The 23,681-nt window shown below is 34.2% G+C and overlaps 1 protein-coding gene across 2 annotated transcripts in view; it reads left to right on the forward strand.

The window, feature by feature from the left end:
• LOC114331966 (putative thiamine transporter SLC35F3) overlaps positions 1-23,681 on the forward strand; it is a 222,876-nt gene that overhangs the window by 24,173 nt on the left and 175,022 nt on the right. The gene's annotated exons all lie outside the window — the stretch shown is intronic.

Below are 23,681 nucleotides of genomic sequence, written 5' to 3' on the forward strand. Positions count from 1 at the left end.
ATAATAAAAAATCCTGATTTAGATAAAATGGATTCAAATACAGTTTTTGAAACAAAACGAATGTGATTTGAAGATCCCTAGGAAGATCAAATTCCTAGCTTACATTTGCATGGTGAGTTCAACAAGTATTTGTTATTAAAGAACAAGTAACACAGTAAAGGCTGCGTCCCACCATCAAATAATTTGATCAAACTGGTTTGAGCAAACTGAAAGTGACAGTTAATGACGTCACATTCTGAGTGTTCATTGTGGATAATAATGAAAAATTTTAATTTTAAATAAAGTACAAATAATGTTAGACAACTCAATACAAAAAATTTGATCAAACTGGACTGATACTGAGAGAACAGATTTTTAGATTTTCAAAAAAACTGCAATTGTGACGTCACTTTGACGTACTTCCGGAGTTTGCTCAAACTGTTTGATCAAATTATTTGATGGTGGGACGCGGTCTTTAGTGGTGTAGGGAAGCAAACGAATGTAACACCAAGTAAGTAACCCCTACAGAAAATATATAATTAATACAAATTATTTTACGTGAAATGAATATGGTTATTATCAAATCAATTATATTAATTTTTTGTTTTAGTTGAAAGTCCTTCAACAAGTAGAGATGCACACATGTTTCAATCATTTGAGATACCCTTTTGTAGAAGTATTTGGAAGATAACTATTAATAATTTCATTTGTAAAGATACGATTTGTAAAAAAGTATATACAAAGTGGTTTTGCTGGTATTAAATAAATAAATAAAAATACGTTGTCATGTCTTATTTTTTCCCAAATGGTATTTTGTATATTTGAAATTAAAAATAATTTGCATATTTTAAAACCAAATTATTTTTTTCTCAACTATACAAATATTTTAACCTAACATTTTCTTCCCACCAAAATTACATTTTGAAATTCCCGCTTGCATTAGTTCCGATACAAGCGGCTTGGAGCGCTGCTTTTCATATTTAATCAAAGCGTTATCGTAAAACATCTAGAGGAGGTAGGTGATCTGTGGTACTGCTCGTACCATATTATCGATCGCCAGATACATTATTTTAAATGCGAGCGTTCACCAAAATGAAGAGTAGGATACTAAGCTCTAGGCTAGGATACGATGCGATGGTCTCCGTAGTGAACAAACCCTAACAATAACCATGAGGGCGGGTTAGTTGAGTAACATTAGTAACACATAACTCAGTCATGCAATGCAATATTGCGATATACCACTTTTTCCTCATAAATAATTCATAAAGCCGTATTTTCTCTACTGCCGTTATCATCGTTTAAAAAATTCCTGAACCTGTTCAATTTTTTACCGTTTTTTATTAAAACAGAACAGATCCCAGACAGTTGAATCAGCTCTATGTATTATTCAACTGATATTTAACATGTGCATCATTTGAAGAAAAAATGTCCAAACTATGCCAGTTAAGGGTTAAAGCACTAAACACACAGGAATAATTGACATTGGGAAATTTTATGTCAATTAGTACTTTTATTAATTCCATTACGTGTGCTTTTTAATGCTTCATTTCAAATAAGTTTGAAATTCTTCTTCTTGGTTTCTAATATCGCTTTGGCAATTATCAGCTGCATTAGAAAAAACTGTGTATATAACTATCGATAATCTTCAAACCACGTAGACATCAAAACAATTTAATCCTCTACTGGTTTTCTTAATATTTACTTAGATAAAAATCACCAAGTGCACAAACAACAAACAATCAATACATATTATAATCTACCCCCGCATTTTTCCAACATGCTGTAGGTTTCCCTCCTACAGTGATATCATTATAAAATGTAACGCAAATGTAGAACTGGATTTTCAAATTTTAATATGTATAAACCAAGTGTATATTCATATTATGTATATGTTTTCCCAAAAGGAAAATTATTTTATGAGGGAGATTGAATAAAACAATATATTATTATCCTAAAGAACTTTAATACTAACAAAATAGCTGAACACTGTGGAAAAATAATTCTTTATCATTTATATTGTATTGTGGCTCATATCTACACTGTATGTTGCGACAAAATTACATTATAAACAGTTATGTTAGGTTTAGCTTTCTTCGTTTTTTCCGCCTTTTAAAAGGTCCAGATATAATAAAAATGGCTTTCTACATTTATTACTATTGGAAAACATTGCCAAATTGACAGTATTAAACCAAATTCTGTTTTTGGTGCAGCAGCATAAAAGGGGATATCCGCTACCGTATATGGAACTGGATGAAAGCAATGTTGCAAGGAGAGGAGATTTTGGCCAAAAGAGCTAAGGGATGCCCACATGATGAAGTGCTTTCTTCCATCCGTAAGACGAAAACATGGCAATGTTCTCTCCAGCATACTCCAAAGAACATTAAATACGAAAAATGTATAAATATTTTTAATGGGATGTGAATTATTTAAAATTGCCTCATCTTAATGTTCGTCTCGGCACCCGTATGGCTTATAATTTTTGAAAATCACGGGGAGTAGTAACCAGAAAACTTCCACCTGTTGTCAATCTAGTGGTATGAGAACGATATTTATTGTCGTTTTCTCTACTACTGGATTGAGAAATTATTTTGAACATTCAATACTTTTATTAGTTGGTGTAATAGGAAAAACTCTCTACATATATCAATTCTTGTAACATATTAGTAGTCAGTTTAAAAAAAAACAGAACCTAGACAACGTCTGGATGGATAAACTGTCAAAGAGACGAATGAATTCAAATATCTAGAAGTAATACTAGATAAGCAGCTTACATGGATCGACCATTTGGAAAGATTAATCAGCAAGGTAAAGCTTTCCGTTTGGACGTGTCAAAGGATATGGGGGAAAACGTAAGATATGAAACCAAACCAGATGTACTGGCCGTATATGACTGTTTTTTTTAACCGCCAAAGAGAAGTTGAATAAGCTTCAATGACAAGCATGCTTCATCATAACAGGATTTCCACTGCCCCAACCGCCTCCATTATGTATATGGATGGAAAAGAAGGCGAAAGTAGGAACATACAGAATGCGGATAAGATGCCAAGAATCAGGGCGAAAGAATACTGGGATCAAATCTGGAGATATAATTTTAAAAAGTATCAAAAATTGGAAAGCCTTTTACCAGGAAGAGATGCATGGTAATTTAATAAAACTAATCTGATAATGGCATATTAATTATGGTATACACACGACTCTAAAATCTATGAAGGAGTTGGAGCTGGAGTATACAGAGGGAAATTAAGGCTAAACCATATTGAAAGCCTAAGTAATTACTATACTATCTTTCAAGCGGAAATTTATGCTATAGAGGTGTACCTGCAGGAAGAACTAAAAAGGAACTGCAGGGATAGATCTACAAAATTTATGTTTGATAGCCAGACGGCGTTAAAAGTACTGGATTCGAATCGAATTAACTGCAAGTTAGTTTGGAGACCTCTCTTCATAATCGGACTCTTCTTCTTCTTCTTCTTCTTCTTCTTCTTTTTCTTCTTCTTCTTCCTCTTTATAAGCAATTTTTCTTGTTCATTGGCGATTGATACTTCTATGGAAGGTTGTCACTCCATCTTTTGCGCGGTCGGCCGATACTTCTTCTACCGATTGGTGATTTATCTCTTTTTATTTTCGCCACACGTGTCTCCTCCATCCTGGTTATGTGGTTGTTCCATTCTCTTTTTCTATTTAGTGTCCATTCGTTTATACTCTGTATGTTAAATTGTCTGCTGATATCTTCACTCCTCTTTCGATCTCTCAGTGTATTTCCTGTAATTCTTCTCAGTACTCTCATCTCTGCCGTTTCCAGTAGTCTTTGTGTTGTGGCTGTATCGGGTCTTGTTTCTGATGCATATGTCATTATTGGTCTTACACTGGCTTTATAAATTCTTGACTTTATCTCAGTGTTAATATGCCGGTTTCGCCGTATAGTGTTATTAAGGCATCCTGCCAGTCTATTTGCTCTTTGTACTTGATTTCTCACTTCTTTGTCCAGGTCTCCGTAACTTGACAATGTAATTCCAAGGTATTTTATTTCCATTACTTGTTCAATACTGATACCATCAATTTCTATTTTACATCTGATTGGTTCTTTACTGATTACAATTGTTTTGGTTTTTTGAGATGAAATTTTCATATTGAATTCTTTTGCTCTTATGTTAAATCTGTGGACTAATCTTTGCAGACTATCTTCACCTTGAGCTATCAATATTGCGTCATCTGCGTAGCAGAATAGTTTTACTTCTTTGTTTCCCATTCTATATCCTTGTCATTTGTTGACGTTTTTGATGATTTCATCCATGATTAAATTGAAGACCATAGGACTCAATGAGTCTCCCTGTCTTATTCTGCTGCCTATATCTATAGGTTCTGTAAGCTGTCCATCTATTCTGACTTCCATTTTGTTGTTTTGGTAGATGTTTGCAATAGATTTTATGATATCTAAAGGGACTTCTCTATTATACAGAAGATGGATTACATCTTTGAGTCTGACTCTGTCACATGCTTTCTTCAAGTCAATCAGACATAGAAATGCTGGTCGATTATACTCTAGTGATTTCTCAGTAATTTGCTTTATGACGAATATTGCATCTGTACACGATCTTCCAGTACGAAAACCCTGTTGTTCATCTGCTAAACTTATCCTCTGATTCATTAGGTCTTGTAAAATTTTGTTGTAAGTTTTAGGGTAGTATTTAACAAGTAAATACCTCTGTAGTTTTCTGGCTGCTTTTTATCTCCTTTTTTGAATAGTAGAATTAGTTCGCTCATTCTTCTCTCTTCATAATCTGACTAGGATCGGGAAAAAGTAACAAAGTAGGTTTACTCTGGGCGCCTGAACATGTTGGTATTGAAGGGAACGAAAAAGCGGAACTACTTGCTAGGGGAGGGGAAAGCATTCATATTCCCAGAGTAATTCATCGGCATAGCAAGAATCGCAGCCAAAGTACCAATATAAGACTGGGTAGAACTGATGAAACATAACCATTGGTTCGAACGAACAAGTCGCAAACAGCAAACTTTTAAACATGAGCCTTCGAAGAAGACATCCAAAAATCTACTAGATATAAATTGATTTGCGAATTGTGGTAGGCCTCCAACACGACCCTGCCGTCTTAAGGAGCAAATAAACAAAACGGACTTAGGGAATTCAATAGAACTATCCATAATCTCTTCATAGATTTCCGACAAGCGTACGATAGCATTAAAAGGGATCAGATGTGGAATGAAATGGCAGAATTTTCAGTTCCAAAAAAACTTATCCAGCTTGTTAACAAACTTGTTAACTGGTTCAGTGGCCTGAAACAAGGAGCTGCGCTGTCACCTCTCCTTTTAATATAATCCTGGAGAAAGTAGTAAGAACAGCACAAATTAGAACAGAATTACTGACAGTAAATAGACCAAAATTACTACTAGCATACACGTATGACATTGACATTGTGGGAAACACAGTCACCAATGTGAAGGAAACTTTCAATAAATTGGAGGTAGAGGCAAGGAAAACTGGTTTAAGGGTAAATGTAGAGAATACCAAATATATGTGCACCAACATACAAAAGGGACGAGATAGAATAGATATTATGATAGACTCATATAACTTTGAAAGAGTGGAGAGTTTCAAATACCTCGGAGCAAACAATCACTGCAGATAACGATATCACGGAAGAGATTAAAGGGAGAATTCAGGCAGCAAACAGATGTATGTATAGTCTCCACAATACTATTATATTAAATTATATTATATTATATTAAATCTAAGAGCCTAACACGAGCATCAAAGATCAGAATACATAAAATAGTGATTAGACCGGTGCTCATAGGGTATGAGACGTGGACTCCGACCAAAGCAATTGAAAGAAAACTTAGATGCTTTGAGAGAAAAATCCTCAGAAGAATCTTTGGACCTTATCACGACCCTAATAGCAACCAATACCGAATGAGAACAAATGCTGAGGTCAAGCAGATGCATAGGGGGAGTGAAATAGTCCAAGAAATTAAATCTCAGCGTCTAAGATCCATGTCCATAGACTCCCTAATAACCGCCTTACCAAACTGACCTGGGAGGAACTCCACAGGAAGAAGTAGGACGCCCACGAATGCGATGGAGAGACAATATATAGTCAGATCTAAGAACAATGGGGTTACTCAGGCAGTGGCGTGCGGTGACTTTTTTGAAAGGGGAAGCGATTCAATAAAGATATAAAAATATTTTCTTAAGGGTCGAGGGTCGAGCCACTTCCCATCTTATAATACTCTGATGCACAGGGGCTCTCTATCAGCAAAGTACTTAATTATGTGAGACGTCCTGCGTACAAGGACTCACACACTAAATCCGTGACGCGTGAATGCGTGAGGCACTGTATTCCCGCTATTTCTAGTGACTAGTGACCTATCATTGATCTGTATTGCTAGCTCGGGCCTTGAGTCCTCGCGCCGGGCTTGGTTTTCTAAAGAAGAATCCTATTTAAAAAAAAATTTATACTCCAAGGCATTTTCCACAACACACAACTTTCACTAAAATGACACTTATTTCTACTCGAGGTCTATTCTCCTATCAACTTCTGATAATTGTTGAATGCAGTCTTTTTCAATGGATAATAGGGCTAACTTTCAATGTCTGTCTTCGCTTGTTGAATTTCTTTTAAACTCTTAATTTGAAACTCTTAATGCATCTTAATACTGCAAAACTTCGTTCAACTGATACACTTGTGGCTGGGATAGTTAGTACTAATTCACACAACTTAACCACTTCACACAGTGACTTGTTTAAACCAGTATTTATAAAGAAATCCCAGATTTCTGGGTATTTCTTTATCATTAATGTCAGTTGTTTCATAAATGACACTTAACTGAGAATGCAAAGCTGGGATATCAAAAAATTTTGGGAACCTCTGTGGGAAATTTTGATGAATTATAATTATAAATATTAAGATTATATATACAGGGTGTAACAAAAATACAGATCATAAATTTAATCGCATATTCTGAAACCAAAAAAAGTTCGATTGAACCTAACTTACCTTAGTACAAATGTGCACGGAAAAAAAGTTACAGCCCTTTGAAGGTACAAAATGAAAATCGAATTTTTCCAATATATAGAATACTATTAGAGATTTTTTATTGAAAATGGACATGTGGTATTCTTATGGCAGTAATATTACAAGAAAAAATTATAATGAAATTTGAACACCCCATAAAAATTTTATGGGGGTTTGATTCCTTTAAACCCCCCCAAACTTTTGTGTACGTTCCAATTTAAATATTATTGTGGCGCCATTAGTTAAACACAAGTTTTTAAAAACTTTTTTGACTCTTAATATTTTTTCCAAAAGTCAGTTTTTATCGAGATAGTTCAATATTTGTCAAATCCATCACATATTTGTATAAGGTAAAGTACGATTATGGAGACTTGGTAATATTATGAACATTTATTTATGATTTACATTTTTAAGTATATTTTGAACCATATTAAAAAAGAAGCCACATCTCGATAAAAGTTGCTTTATCAAAAAAATACAAAGAGGCAAAAAAGTTTTAAAAACACTGTGTTTAACTAATGGTACCGCAGTACTAGTTTAATTGGAACGTACACAAACATTTGGGGGGTTTAAAAAACAAAACCCTCATAAAATTTTTATGTAAACATTTTAAATAAGAAGCCGCCACTCGATAAAAACTGCCTTATCGAAAAAATAGTAAGAGGTAAAAAAGTTTTAAAAATATTGAATTTAACTAATGGCACCACAATAATAATATATTTGGAACGTATACAAAAGTTTGGGGGGGGGGGTTTAAGGGAACCAAACCCCCATAAAATTTTTATGGAGTGCACAAATTTCACTATAATTTTTCTTTAAGATGTTCTTTCCATAAGAATGCCACGCGTCCATTTTCAACAAAAAATCTCTAATAGTTTTCGATATATTCAAAAAAATCGATTTTCATTTTGTAAATTCAAAGGGCTGTAACTTCTTTTGTGTGCATATTTGTACTAAGGTATGTTAGGCTCATTCGAACTATTTTTGGTCCCAGAATATGTGGTTTAATTTATCACCTGTATTTTTGTTACACCCTGTATAATTCTACAAATTTTAAATCGTTAAAATTTTGAAAGCTAGAATTCATTTGTTGTAGAATATTATCAAAAGGTCTCTTTGTTTCTTCTGTTTTCTCTGTCTCTCTGTCTCCGAAATTATCAATCTTCATTATTTTTCTTTCATGTTCAAACACCATGTTCAGTTTTATCCCAAATATTTTTAAACTGTTCTCGTTTTTTTAATTATCGTATTAATAAAGTCATCAATTTGTCTTATACAAAATGCAATACCATTTGATTTCTGTAAAATGTCAAATAAAAGATCAGTAAAAGGAAAAATCTCTGCAAAAAATTTAAATCAAAATATTCTTTAAGCGAATGTATGTAATACCTACTAAGCACCCCTTAGCAGCAGTAACAGTCGCAGTCGGAGCATCTCACTTTCGCGAAGGCGATAGGATAAGCGCTTCCATGGTACCAAAATTCGCGCGACTAGTGGGTGCGGTCATTGAACCCTGACCACTTTTTAAACGTGACAACTGTACGACAAGCGGCGATTTTGAGATGCGCTTCTGTCAGGAGTGGACCAAATAGTTGAATTATTCTGTGCATATTGAGTTCGTTCGTACGCGATTAATTTTTAATATTTTTCAATGCCTATTGCCTAGGTAATATGTAGATTACTTGGATTAGGGAAAAATTTTTATTATTAAATATTAATTAATAATATATTTTCTTATATCGACGTATAAATAGGGAAGCGGCGCTTCCCCCGCTTCCATGGACCGCACGCCTCTGTTACCCACTGACCCAACTATCATGGACGATCATTCGAGATGGAAGTAAGTTTTGCAGTCAGCCAAGACCCACCCCGTGTTGTAGTGCTACCAGAAGAAGAAGAAGAAGAAGAAGAAGAAGAAGAAGAAGAAAAAATTATCAACTCGAGGCCGACGACTTCTTAAAAGTATCACCTAGAGCCATAATAGACTTACAACCATGATAAAAATGCTAGGATTGAGCCATAATAGACTCAAAAACTTGTTAGGTTTTGTTAAGCGCTCACTCATATTGAACCGAACCTAAACTAACTTAGGGTATTAACTTGAGTACAGGAGATGTCATAAAACATTCTTCTTCTTTTTTAAGTTCCATCTTCTATCGAAGGTTGGAAATCATCATTTCAAACCCGTTGTTAATCTAAGTTAAAAACATCAATTAAAAACTTATTTTATATTGATTGTCCTTCTAAATATTACGGTTTTATACAAAAGACGTGATCGCAATAATCTTTCATGGTGAATGCCTGTGACATTCCAGGTGAAACACACTTTCCTTATCTTTCAAATGTAAGAAAGACATCAGAACATCCATAAACTTCATCTGAGCGTCTCGCAACACTAAACTGACTTCCATATAGCGCCAAGACAAAGCATATTTCTCATATATTTGACAGATTCAGTTCCAACTTTACAGTTTGCGTCGTTTACTATTCCTGGGAGAATTTTGAATATGATAAAACACGGGAGTGATCGAACGATATAGGGATGAATTATTAAAACTTTAAAATATAAAAGTAGGAAGGGTTGAGGATACATTTTGCTATTTTTATGATATACGCTTGTCATTTTTGGTCAGGTTAGTCTTGGATACAACAATTGTAATCACTTAGCTGGCCTTTTGAAATGCCATTTACAACGACACACTGACCAGATCCTATCATTTGTATTTGACTGCGATTTTAACTATTGTGACCCCAAATTAACATATTAAAGGAAAAAAGAATTGATAGTCAAGATGTACGAATCATAGAAAAGTTATACTGGCGTCAAACAGCGACAGCTTGCATAAATGGAAAATCAACAAAAATATGCAAAATACAAAGAGGTGTCAGACAGGGTTGTATACTGTCGCCACTGTTATTCAATTTATATTTAGATATAATATTTAAGGAAGCACTGCATAATTTGGAATGGGGTGTGAAAGTTAATGGAATTCTGATAAATACAATCGGATGTGGTGACGATACAGTTAATTTAAGTGATGATATGAATGGATTACAACACCTTTTAAATGCTATTGACACAGTGGGAAGAGAGTTTGGCCTAAATATAAACTGTTCAAAAACAAAATACATGGTATTTAGCCGTTTGGCCCATCAAGATTCACGGTTATATGTTGATGGTCGTATATTTCAAAGAGTACCCAGTTTTAAATATCTTGGTTGCCATATTACTGAACAACTAGATCCAGATAAATAGGTAAAATGTAGAATCGAGATAGCCCGCACGGCATTTTTAAAAATGAGGTCATTCTTCTGTAATGATAACTTGCAACTTCAACTTCGAAAGCGCATGATTAAATGCTACATTTGGTCAGTCCTCTTGTATGGTGTCGAAGCATGGACATTAAAAATATCCACCGTTAACCGTTTGGAGGCCTTTGAAATGTGGCTGCACAGACGTATACTGAAAATACCATGGACAGTTATGCTGACAAATGTGGCAGTCCTTAAGAGAACAAATGCTACCCGCGAGCTGCTTGATAACATTAAATATATAAAGATGGCCTATTTTGGACACGTAGTAAGGGGAGACCGGTACAATATTCTTCAACTTATTATGATGGGTAAAATCGAAGGACGCAGAGGAATTGGTAGAAAGCAGGCCTCTTGGTTGAATAATATCCGGGAGTGGACAGGAATAAAGAAAGCAAAACACCTATTTAGAATAGCTCGAGACAGAGACAGTTTCGCCATGTTAATCGCCAACGTCAAGGGGACTTTATAGGGCACGTTAAGAAGAAGAAGAAGACCCCAACAAAATGGCTATCTATCTATCTAATTAGCCTTCTTTTGTCGATCTTTGGACATAGGCCTCCTCATTCCTTTTGCATTCAGTTTCCCAGGCAACCAAATAACGTTTCCAAAACGTTGAAGAGACGTCATAATTATCACCAAACCACGTCAGTTTATTACGTTTTTTCGACGTCGAAAGTTACGTGAATATGTCCCACCATAACTGACGTCATTTTTATCACGTTTTAGATACGTGATATCAAAAACGTAGTTTTTATGTCGTTTTTGTAGATTATTCTTCATTTTATGGTCTTAAAAAGACACAATAATAATGATTCTTATGGGCATTGTTGGTATTGCATTTTTTCATTTAACTGTTTTAAATTTAGCTTATAAAGTAAAACCAAGAAAGACTTCATAAAATGCATAGAATTACAATCAAATTAAAATACCCTCAATGCAACATTATAGAATTTTCACTTTTTATATAGTTAGGTATACTTACTGTGTCAACAAATCATCCAGCATAATCGTGAACAACACATAATAATTAGTTCATTAACAGAAAATAAACACCAAAACACCAAGTCTTATTTTGCCACACAAAGCACATAAACAATAAATGAAGTTTGGAGTCAATGTCAAATGTCAATATACAACATTAACATTATAAGCATTAACTCTTTAAACTCCTCCCATTTTTGTGACGTGAGACTTGGGCTGTCCGAAATGAAAACGCGTTTTTGAAGGTATTTTAACGTCATTAATCTTATGTATTTAAAATCACCTACAAAAGACGTTTATACGACATAATGTTCAAACACCTGTATATATTCAACCAAAACCTGCCGTTTCCTCGACGTTATTGACGTCATTTGGTTGCCTGGGTCTGCCCTGTTTGACATCAATATGGGGGTAAGACAGATAGACGCACTTTAAACCATTCTGTTCAACCTAGTTCTTGAGGCAGTCATCAAAAAAACCAATTTAACCGGCCATATAAATTCCAAAACAGTAAAAATTACTGCATATGCAGACGATGTCACAATTATTAGTAGAAGCAAGACACGATTTATGGAAACGTTCAAGGAAATTGATCCTGAAGTACAAGAAGGAGGGCTTAAAATAAACGAAAAAAAAAAACTAAGTACATGACTATTAAAACAACACCTGAGTATGAAAACAATATAGCAATAGACAACTATACTATTGAACTTGTAACGTGTGGATGCCTTCACATATCTGGGCACAGAAATCAATCAAAAGAATTCCGTAAGTAGCGAAATGAATGCACGTATTTCTAGTGGAAATCTATATATGGAAATTATTAGACAAAAGAACCAAAATGACTATCTACAGAACATTGATTAGACCCGTAGTAACCTATGGTTGTGAAACCTGGGTAATGACAAAAAAAGATGAAGCCCAACTCGGGACATTCGAGAGAAAGATACTGAGAAAAATATATGGTCCAGTGCAAGAGGAAGATGGCAGATGGAGAATCAGAAAAAACGACGAGGTTAATGAAATGAATGAAAGGTACGATATTGTAAGATTTGTGAAAAGTCAAAGACTGTCATGGCTGGGACATGTCCAGCGACAAGAAGACACAAAAACGACAAATAAGATATTACAGTGGAAACCGGTAGAAGGCGAAAAAAATGAAGGCCCAGGACGAGATGGTTGGATGACGTGGAAGACGACCTGGAAACCATGAATATAAGATAATGCAGGAAAAGGGCACAAGAGAGATCTGAATGGAAGGACATAGCCAGACAGGCAAAGACCCATTCAGGGTTATGATGCCAAAAGAAGAAGAAGAAGAAGAAGACGAAGAAGAAGAAGAATAAGAAGAAGAAGAGAGGAGACGAATGATGTCGCGATCAGAGGTGCCTTGAGTACTACATCAGACAATGAATGTGGTATGTTAGTTCATTCTTTCACGGTTTTTGCTCTAAATTTTAAAAAACCGCTTGGATTAACATGAAATTTGGCATACGCATAGCTTACATGTCAAAGAAAAAAAGTGATATTGTGCCGACGTGTGCTTTTGCCCTGGGGGTGACTTTCACCCCCTCTTGGGGGTGAAAAAATATATGTCCAAAACAACTCCGGAAATGGGTAAACTGACTAATTTTAAGTAACTTTTGCTCTATAGAGCTTTTTCGCCAAGTCAACACTTTTCGAGTTATTTGCGAGTGAATATGTTCATTTTTCAACAAAATAACCACATTTTTAGACGGTTTTTCGCAAATAACTCAAAAAGTAAGTATTTTGTCGAAAAACCCGTTCTTAGCAAAAATATAGCCTAAAAAAAAGTAAAAAAAAATGGTGTACGCGTTAGGTCTCTGGATCTCGTAGAACCAGAGTTATGGCCAATGAAATATAGATTCATATTCACCAAATTTCAAATAGAATATTTCGACGTGAAATATCCAAAAAATTAAGCACTTTTTGGGGAAAATCCATTTTAACTTTTTTAAAGTGTTTAAAAAAAGCTTTATTTCTGTTTTTAGGAAAAGTTTCTAGCATTAAATTTAAGCAAGTTACGCTCAAAATAAAGTTGGTCCCTTTTGTTTTTGCAAAAAAAAAAATCGGGAAGACCACCCCCTAATTAGCAACTTAAATGAAATTAATCGTTGCCGCTCCATAAATTATTTTACTTATATTGTGTTTATATGATCTGTAAGTTTCATCGATTCAAAGTGATTATTTTTGAAAAAATTTGGTTTCAAAGTAAAATTTTTAAAAATTTAAATTTTGATAAATATGCTTTTTTTCAAAATAACTTAAAAATTGTTAGAGGTACCAAAAGTCTCGAAATACAAAAAAAGTCAGATTTGCTTTTCTAAATATCATGTATTTTTTTGTTTTTCTGTTAGACAAAAATTGATCAAGATTTGGTGTTTCTAAATTTGCATACATTCGTGATCACTGAGTGACTCGTTCAACCCATTTTAACTACAGCCGTTTCAATAATAAGGACTTTGAACCGATAAAACTTACAGATCATATAAACAATATATACACGAGTCAAGAAACTTGTGAAGTCGTTACGATTAAGTTCATTATTTAAGATACTAATTAGGGGGTGATTTTCTCGATTTTTTTACCAAAACCAAAAGGGACTAACTTTATTTTGAGCGTAACTTGTTTAATTTTGATGCTAGAAATTTTTTTATAAAACAAAAATGAAGCTTTTTTTAAACACTTTAAATAAATTTAAATATGTTTTTCCCGAAATGTGCTTCATTTTTGGTTATTTCACGTTAAAATATTCCACTTGGAATTTGACGAATATGAACCTATATTTCATTAGCTATAACTCTGCTTCTACTAAATAAAAAAAACGTGATATATTCACTATTTTTTTTAAATTTTTTATAGGCTATATTTTTGCTAAGAATGCTTTATCGACAAAATCCTTACAATTTGAGTTATTTGCGAAAAACCGTCTAAAAGCGTAGTTATTTTGTTGAAAAAATGAACATATTCACTGCCAAATAACTCGAAAAGTATTGACTTAGTGAAAAAACTCTATAGAACAAAAGTTACTTTAAATTAGCCAGTTTATCCATTTCCTGACTTTGTTTGGACGAATATTTTTTAACCCCCAAGAGGGGGGTGAAAACCACCCCTAGGGCAAAAGCACATATCGGCACAATATCACTTTTTTTCTTTGACTTGTTAGCTGTGTGTATGCCAAATTTCATGTCAATCCAAGCGGTTCTTTAAAATTTAAAGGTTTTGCAATATTTTACCGTTAATGAATGGACTATGTGTGAAGCAGAGCAATTTCAAAAAACGTGGTGTGAGTATAGGATCACTCCATACCTAGTGTCGTGCACAAACTAGGTTACAGCAAAATTTGTGCGCAATCGGTTACTCGCCTTTTGTCAGAAGCCAAAAAAAAAAGCTTGTGAATAAGTTAATCTTTGCATCACCTAAGAGAATACAGGCAAAACGGCTATACGGCTCTACGGCAATAACTTTCTTTCGTCAATAATTGTTGGTGACCAAACTTGGTAACATTATTTCGCACCATCCAGTAAGATGTGATATATGCAATGGAAACACGAAAGTTCTCCGCCACCAAAGAAAATGTTCTACTCGCAGGAAAGGTAATGTTAACATTTTTTTTCGAGGGTTAACGAGCTACTCTTTCTGCTCGTATAGAAGCTAGAGTGTATATCAATGCAAACTTGTATAATAAAATTTTGAACAAGCTCCATCAAGCAATCAAACGGAAACGTCTAGGAAAACTCTCACGTGGTGTCAATCTTCTGCACAATAACTATCAGCCACATGCAGTGGCGTAGCTGACAGGCCCGCAAGGCCCGTTAAAGCCTTCAAGATTAATACTTCTACTTTCTTTAAAGTGGGGACCAAAACATATTTTCCTAATTAGCATCGAAATAGAGAATTTTGAAGAAAGTAATGAAGCGGCTAATTGACGTAACTCTTACTCTTTCCGAGTGCAAGGTGCAATTTAGCGTTTCGTGGGCATGTTGGTAGTATAGATGAAAGTGAAAAAAAGGTAATTTTTTGTCGGTGGATCTGTTACTAGCTAAATCTGATCCTGTTTTAGCTAAATTAATCGATAAAACAATAACTTAAACAAATTACTTGAGCCACCAAATACAAAACGTAGTTATAAATTTGCTGGCTCAAGAAATTGAAAACTTTATTAATTTAATTAAAAAAATTTGTTTTTATTCAATAATTCTTGATACCACTAAAGATATTTCAAAACACGATCAGCATAGTTTTATTTTCCGGTATGTAAAAATAACTTGCGATGAAAATAATTTACCTTCCACAGCAGAAGTTGTTGAAAGTTTGTTGGGATTTATTTGCATATTAGACCAAAATGCAGAAGGTCCTGTAAATGAAATTTTAAAATTTATACAATCAAAACACCTTTCAGTACACAACTGCAGAGAAAGGGATATGATGGAGCAAGCATTATGGGTGGTGTCTATTCAGGCGTACAAAGGCGCATAACTGACATTGAAAAAACAGTTTCCTATCTTCATATGCATCCCATAATCCGGTCCTAGTGCTGAATGATGCCGTTGCTGGTACAGGAGTTGGTTATTTTACGACATAATTAAGAGATTATATGTTCTTTTAGTGCAAGTATTAAAAGATGGAATGTACTACATATACGTACTATTATCAAATTATTATTAGAATTCATCGCGTTTGTCAACTTTAAAAATGTTATGAGAAACCCGGTGGTCATCCAGACATAATGCTGTTATGGCTTTGCGTCGAACTTTCCGACAAGTAATGAAATCTTTAACGAAAATTTCATTTCTATCAAAAAACTATGAAAAATTAGAAGCTAATGCATTATTAGAGCAAATATGCATAATTTTGAATTCGCCGTTACATTACTATTTAATCTAAAATACTTAATTTTATTCAACTAACATAAAAACTTCTGCAATCTGAAACTAGTCCTGTCACCAGTAGGGGTACAACGGCCTCCTTAATTCAGATGGACTTACCCAAGTTTTTTTTATGTATTTTGACCCGTAGAACACGAATTTTTTGGGTAACAGTCGATCCGGATGTCGATAAGATTGTTATAAACAAAGAACTTGAGGAATCACATAACAGCGATTTTTCGCAAAACAAATCATTTTTTTGTATATTTTGAGTCATTCTAAGCAAAAAATGTTTTTACAAGTTTTTTCGTAGAATGCATAGTTTTCGACATAAACGAGGTTGAACTTTTAAAAAATCGAAAAATTGCAATTTTTGAACCCGAATAACTTTTGATTGAAAAATAAAATAGCAATTCTGCTTACTGCATTTGAAAGTTCAAGTCAAATTCTATCGGCTTTGATTATTTTCATTGCTAAACAATAATTTTTTTATTGTTAAAGAAAGCTATAAACACATGGTGATTGAATGGTGTTTTCAATGCATTTCTAATTTGAAATCGAACGAGTAGGCGCGCATACAGAATTTCTACGTATATTACGTACATTAAAACGCATGCATTTGGCACGGGAAACACTATGTGTTTATAGCTTTGTTTGACAAATAAAAACTTAATTTTTAGCAATGCAAATAATCAAAACCGATGTAATTTGACTTGAACTTTCAAATGCAGTAAGCAGAATTGCTATTTGAAAACAAAAATTGCACTTTTTCGATTTTGTGAAAGTTCAACCGCGTTTATCTCGAAAACTATGCATCCTACGAAAAAACTTGTAAGACCATTTTTTGCTGAGAATCACCCAAAAAATACAAAAAATGTTTTGTTTTGCGAAAAATCGCTGCTATGTAATTCCTCGAGTTCTTTGTTTATAACAATCTTATCGACATCCGGATCAACTGTTACCCAAAAAATTCGTGTTCTACGGGTAAAAATACATAAAAAAACTTGGGTAAGTCCATCTGAATTAAGGAGGCCGTTGTACCCCCCCTGGCGACAGGACTAAACGGCAGAGTTTACGGGTTTTCAACTTTTTGAAAAAACTCGTGATAATCTTCGAGAAATGAGAAATTCGTTATCCTAAATTTTAGCAGAAGCAGCAGGAATAGCAGAATAGTTCAGATTAAATCGGGATTTAAAAATAAACGGAAAAAAACGTATAAAAACAATTATGATGAGCTCAGCTGCGACGAAAAAATAACTAGCAAAAAAAGTTTTGAAGTTAATGTTTTCAATGTTAATTTAGATATAATATTGCAACAACTTACTAATAGGTTTAGGTTTGTTGGATTAAGAGATATGAATATATAATAGGTTTTCATGTCTATTCCCAAAAGATTTATTAACACGAACCGATGAAGACTTATTAAAGAAAGGCCAAATATTGTCATTTACACATATTTAGTAAATGTTTGTAATACAGGGGCCCACAAAAATTGTGGGGGTGGCCAATCTTCAGCTACGCCACTGGCCACATGTTGCCAAAAGAGTGATAAAAAATCTACAACGAGAGAAAACGAGGATACCATAACATCCATCTATTAGTCCCGATTTATATCCTTGCTGTTTTCACATCTACGGTCACTAAAAACGGCGCGCGCCAGGATGCCGTTAAAAGGTAATTGTTTTCAGTCAGAGGAAGTAGTACAAAATTCCGTAAAAGGGTGCGTTAAGCAACAACTACAAGAATTCTTTAAGAAGAGTATACATATGTTAATGAAACAATGGGATATGCTCTGCTGGCGACAAATTTTTGTGTCATTATTTCGAAACATTCAGTAAGCTGTCATCGATGCAATGGAATCACACAAATCCTCCGGCAACAAAAAAGTTTAAATTCAACTTTTTACAGGCAAGGTAATGTTAAAATTTTGTTTAGGGCATGAGGGACTCTTGTTTGTATAGTTTAAAAAACCTAGAGTGCATATCAACGAAAACATGTATAATGAAGCTTTGAACTACCTCTGTCAAGCAGTAAAACGAAAACGTCCAGGGAAACTCACACGGAGTATCAATCTTCTGCACGATAATGCTTATCTTCATATTGCCAAAGCGATGAAAGAAAATCTACAACGAAAGAAGCATGTAGGATATTAGAGCATCCACCCTATAGTCGCGATTTATTTCCTTGCGACTTTCACATATTTGACGTATGAAATGATAATTATTTGTAGATGTATTTACCAATCAAGTTTTTCTGAACCAAATATGTGTTTCAATTGAACGAGCCTCGTATTTTGCATTATGTTATTCTCTTTGCTGTCAGTATTTTCGTAATACCTATTTGAAACGTCAATAATTGATTCCACCCTTATCAGCTAAATCATAAAAACCAACACTAAAATTGATTTACTGGTCAGGTGTGGAATTATTAATAGGGAAACGGAAACATCAGTTCGCAGAGTCAGTTCAAGGTTCTGAAGACTTAATTTTGCATGAGACGCATCGATTTTTGTCGACATTTCAGATTATTTCATGTTTCCCGCGGGAATCATGAAACGGCAAGAGTGGATAAAAGGTAGTTCAAAGCGTTGTAGTTAAATGTCAGGATCAAATTTACGACGTGTAATTATAATAAAAATTAAAGAAGGTTTTCTCACTTTCATCCTGAATACGAGGTGGATTTAAGAATCTTATTCTATAAAAAAATATGAAAAAAAAAATTTTAAGAAACGCTTTTCTTTAGTTACGAGTGACTAAAATTAAAAATATTATAAAAAAAATCAACTAAAAACCAAAAAATAAAAAAAATTGAAAAAATCTAACACATTCGTCAAAGAAAAGCGTGGCGTGTCTTCATCGAATAAACGGTTTTCGCCCCACGCTTTTCTTTAACGAATGTGTTAGATTTTTTCAATTTTTTTATTTTTTGGTTTTTAGTTGATTTTTTTTATAATATTTTTAATTTTAGTCACTCGTAACTAAAGAAAAGCGTTTTTTTTTTTAAAAAAATTTCATATTTTTTTTTACTTTTTTAGTCTTACATTTTTCAAACATTAAAATATATTGTCATGTTTATTAAAATATGTATAAAACATATTTATGATGTACAAACATGAAAAGTAGTCGGAATCGGCAAAAAATTTGAAACTTTATTGTTTATTTATGAAGCATAACGTAAACAATTAACGTAAAAAGTGAAATTATGTATAGTTCATATCATTAGCTACAATCCATAAAAGTTTCTAGTTTTTACATCGTAAAAATCAAGAGAATTTAAGCATGTAAATCTAAAATCTAAAGCTAACGAACTACAAAAATTAAGTAAAGAAATATCCAAACCTATTAGAAAAGACACTCGAAAATACAACCAAGAACAAATCGTACATACCATTGAGAACAATAGAAGTATAAAAGTATTGAGAAGAAGACTAAGAACGGGGACAAGGCAGATAATAAAGATTAAAAATAGAAATGGTCATCTTACAACCAACAGAGAGGAAACCCTTAAAATAGTTAAAGATTTCTACAAATTGATGTACACAAGCCAACACAAAGTAAATACCAAAGAAGATCAAGTACCAGAAATATTAACAAGGAAAAAGGGCATTGGCATTGTCAACCAAGGATCAGAACTGCTACCGGAAATCACAATATATGAAATAAAACTAGCCCTATGAAAAGCTAAGAATAACAAATCTCCAGGTGAAGATTGTGTAGTTATTGATGCAATCAAAATCGGAGGCACTTGTCTTGTTAAGAAAATAAAAAACCTTTTTAACATGTGCCTTTTAGGGTCGGTTGTTCGAACGCTAATCAACATTGATCACTATCAAATATTTAATTACTGTCACAACTGTCAATGTCAACTTTGGTTGGGTTTCCGAAAACATAATTATTGATGACAATTATGAAATTAGTTAATCAATTATGTTAATAATTGTTATGTTAATTGACTAACTAATCTCATAATTATAATTAACTATGTTTTCAGCAACCCAACCAAAGTTGACATTGACAGTTGTGACAGTAATTAAATATTTGATAGTGATCAATGTTGATTAGCGTTCGAACAACCGGCCCTTAGATAGTAATATAATACACCCGACAAATGGCACAATGCTGAAGTAATTCTATTGTACAAAAAAGGAGATCCCCATTAGAAAATTACAGACCTATAAGTCTTCTTAGTCATTTATACAAACGCCTTACAAGAATAGTGACGAGATTTCGTGCCGGATTTGGAACAAATGATCACCTACAGAGCATTAAAACGGTAATACAAAAGACTATCGAATACAATCGACCACTCGTTTTGACTTTTGTAGATTTCCATAAAGCCTTTGACACGGTAGAATTTGACAAAATTCTGGAAGCACTACAAGCATGCCACATTGACTACCGATACACAAGGTTAATTCACAATACATAAAAGAACGCAACTATGTCAGTGAAACTACATAAAAACACGGACCATATCCCAATCGGCGAAGGAATCCGAGAGGGAGATATCTTATCGCCTAAACTGTTTACCGCAGTACTAGAATATGCTTGTAAAAAACTTAACTGGGAAGAGCGAGGCCTGAATATTGACGGTAGAAGATTAAAAAATTTGAAATTCGCAGACGACATAGTTTTATTCTCTGACAACTGCAAGGAGATATGTACAATGCTACATGAACTTCAGTTAGTGTGTGCCAGTGTAGGTCTTAAAATAAACATCTCCAAAACAAAATTCATGGCAAAACCTAGTACGTAGCGGAAATATCAATATTGGAGACAACGAAGTAGAGCTAGTGGAAAAATACATATACTTTTGACACGAAATAAAGATCACAAGAGACAACCAAACATGCAAATTACGAAGAAGAATAAACCTAGCATGGGCAGCCTATGGAAAACTCAAAGACATCTTTAAAAGCGATATAAATACCAATTTCTTTAAAACGTAAAACGTTTGACCAATGTGTGTTGCCTGTGATGACTTATGGTGCCGAAACTTTGACATTGACGGCTACAACTTCTAAAATGCTGCAAACAGCCCAGAGGAAAATGGAAAGGTCAATGCTGAGTATATCGCTTCGTGACCGAGTTAGAAATGAAGACATAAGACGAAGAACAGCAGTTACCGATGTAATTTCCCGAATTGCCACCCTGAAATGGAACTGGGCCGGACACGTCGCCCGAATCAGTGATGGGAGGTGGACGATGAGATTACTTGAGTGGAGGCCGAGATTAGACAGAAGAAGTCGAGGAAGACCACCTACCCGTTGGACTGACGATCTCAAGAAAATGTCAAGAAATTGAATTCAAAGTGCTCAAATTAGAGCACAATGGACAAAAATGAGGGAGGCCTATGTCCAGCAGTGGACTCAAAGGGCTGAAGGAGGATGATGATGATGATGATGATGATGAAATAAAGAAGCATCCAGCTACACTGGATTGCAAGTTGTTACTAATTGCTTCGAAACTTCGACAACTTCGAAACTTCGAAACTTCGAAACTTCGAAACTTGACCACTTCGAAATTGATAATAGTTAGGTTAAACCACCTATTAAATGTTTGCTACCCGGGATTTCCTGGGTACAAGTTTTCAGTAAGTAAAACCATCTTTTGAAGGTAAAAATTATTTTACTACCAGAGGCGTAACAATACTTAGATAAATTTTGTAGCATCAGTTCGGAGAGTCAATTCAAGGTTATGAAGACTTAATTTTACATGAGACGCATCGATTTTTGTCGACATTTCAGATTATTTCATGTTTCCCGCGGGAATCATGAAACGGTAAGAGTGGATAAAAGGCAGTTCAAAGCGTTGTAGTTAAATGTCAGGATGGAATTTACGACGTGTAATTATAATAAACTCACTTACGACATGAATACGAGGTGGATTTAAGTTGGTAGTTTAAACAATCTGATCCTATAGTTTCATTTGTAAAAACTTTTTTTGCCGAAATTTTCTGAAGACGTACGGCATTAACCTATCAGCGTCTCGAACAGAACAGGTAGAGAGGCTTTTGGCAGGGTTCAGAATGCAATAAGAAGACCACTTGTGGGTAAGTAAAAAGATAACGGTGGCAGCAGAATTCTAAATGTCCGCCCAATAAACACTGTAACAATAGATAAATACATCTAATAGCATGTTTAAATGAATTAGAAAACTAACAACAACTTACCACAGCCTGAGTTTTTTCACTACTAAAAAAACTTTACTATAAATTTACATCACTACACATCTCGACGACAAACAAAGAAAAGTCATGAAATAGTTTGTGTTTGAGTATTCATAGCTTCAACTAGTAATCGAAGGGCATTCCAAAGGGGTACTTAGAAGAAAGAATTGCAGTTCAACATAATTATATTAAGACTTTTTGATTATAGAAGGAGAGTTAAAATTAGTGAGTAGTTTAGGCTACTCAATAAAGATATCGGCAAAAAATTAAGCAAGAAAGGATACCAGTAAACATTGGGGAAGTCATAAAAAACAAATGAACAATAACAACGACAAAAATTAAAACAAATGACACCACTACGACCAATATACCAACACCAGGGGAATCAGGGAGACATCCTCAGCCCATTTTTATTCATTATGCTAATGGATGAAATAATAGATGATGTGGAATCGTAACAATTACACAGAATATACAGAACCGGTCACAGCCCGGTTTGAAGAGGATGAGGATGACCTACAAAGACAATTTTATCGATTCTACCAAGCATGTCGACGACTCCACATGAACATATCCACGCAGAAAACAAAATGCATTACAGGAGAAGCCCATAGAACACCTTAACCAGTTCAAATATCTTGGTGTAGATTTATCAAGTTTGAGAGATGTGGTCTGGAATAACCCATGAGAATGGACAGCAAAGTTATAATTTATAAAACTTGCATCAGACCTGTTATGACCTATGGTACTGAATCAAGAAAAGACACCAATAAAACCAAAAGCATGCTACGAACAGCCGAAATGAAGACACTAAGAGCAATAACAGGGAAGACAAGAAGGGATAGAATACGAAACAACATTATCAGGGAACAATGTGGCGTGCAGGATGTAGTAAAATGGGGTAGGCCAAGATCAAGAGAATGATTCAGTCATGTAAAAAGAATGGAGGAGCACAGACTACCAAGAATAGCTGGCAAGCGTCCACCGGGGAGACCACCAAAATGATGGAGGGATAGCTGGCAATCTACCTCGCAAGAAATACTTCAACGTCGGAATTAGTAGATCGACAGATCTACAACAAGTATAAGAAGAAGAAGAAGAAAAAGAAAAAAAAAAGAAGAAGAAGAAGAAGAAGAAGAAAAAGAAGAAGAAGAAGAAGAGTAGCTTAGGCATAAGTATACACATTCCAACTAGATTAATCATAAAACTCTAGGAATAGTGCAGCTATAAATTTAAGAAAAATAACATGCTACAATGTAAATATACAAACAGCCTTAAATATTTTATGGCTATTTCTGAACAGATTATGTATTCACCC

Source organism: Diabrotica virgifera, chromosome 6 (genome assembly GCF_917563875.1).
Source record: "Diabrotica virgifera virgifera chromosome 6, PGI_DIABVI_V3a".
In the NCBI taxonomy this organism is placed as follows: domain Eukaryota; kingdom Metazoa; phylum Arthropoda; class Insecta; order Coleoptera; family Chrysomelidae; genus Diabrotica; species Diabrotica virgifera.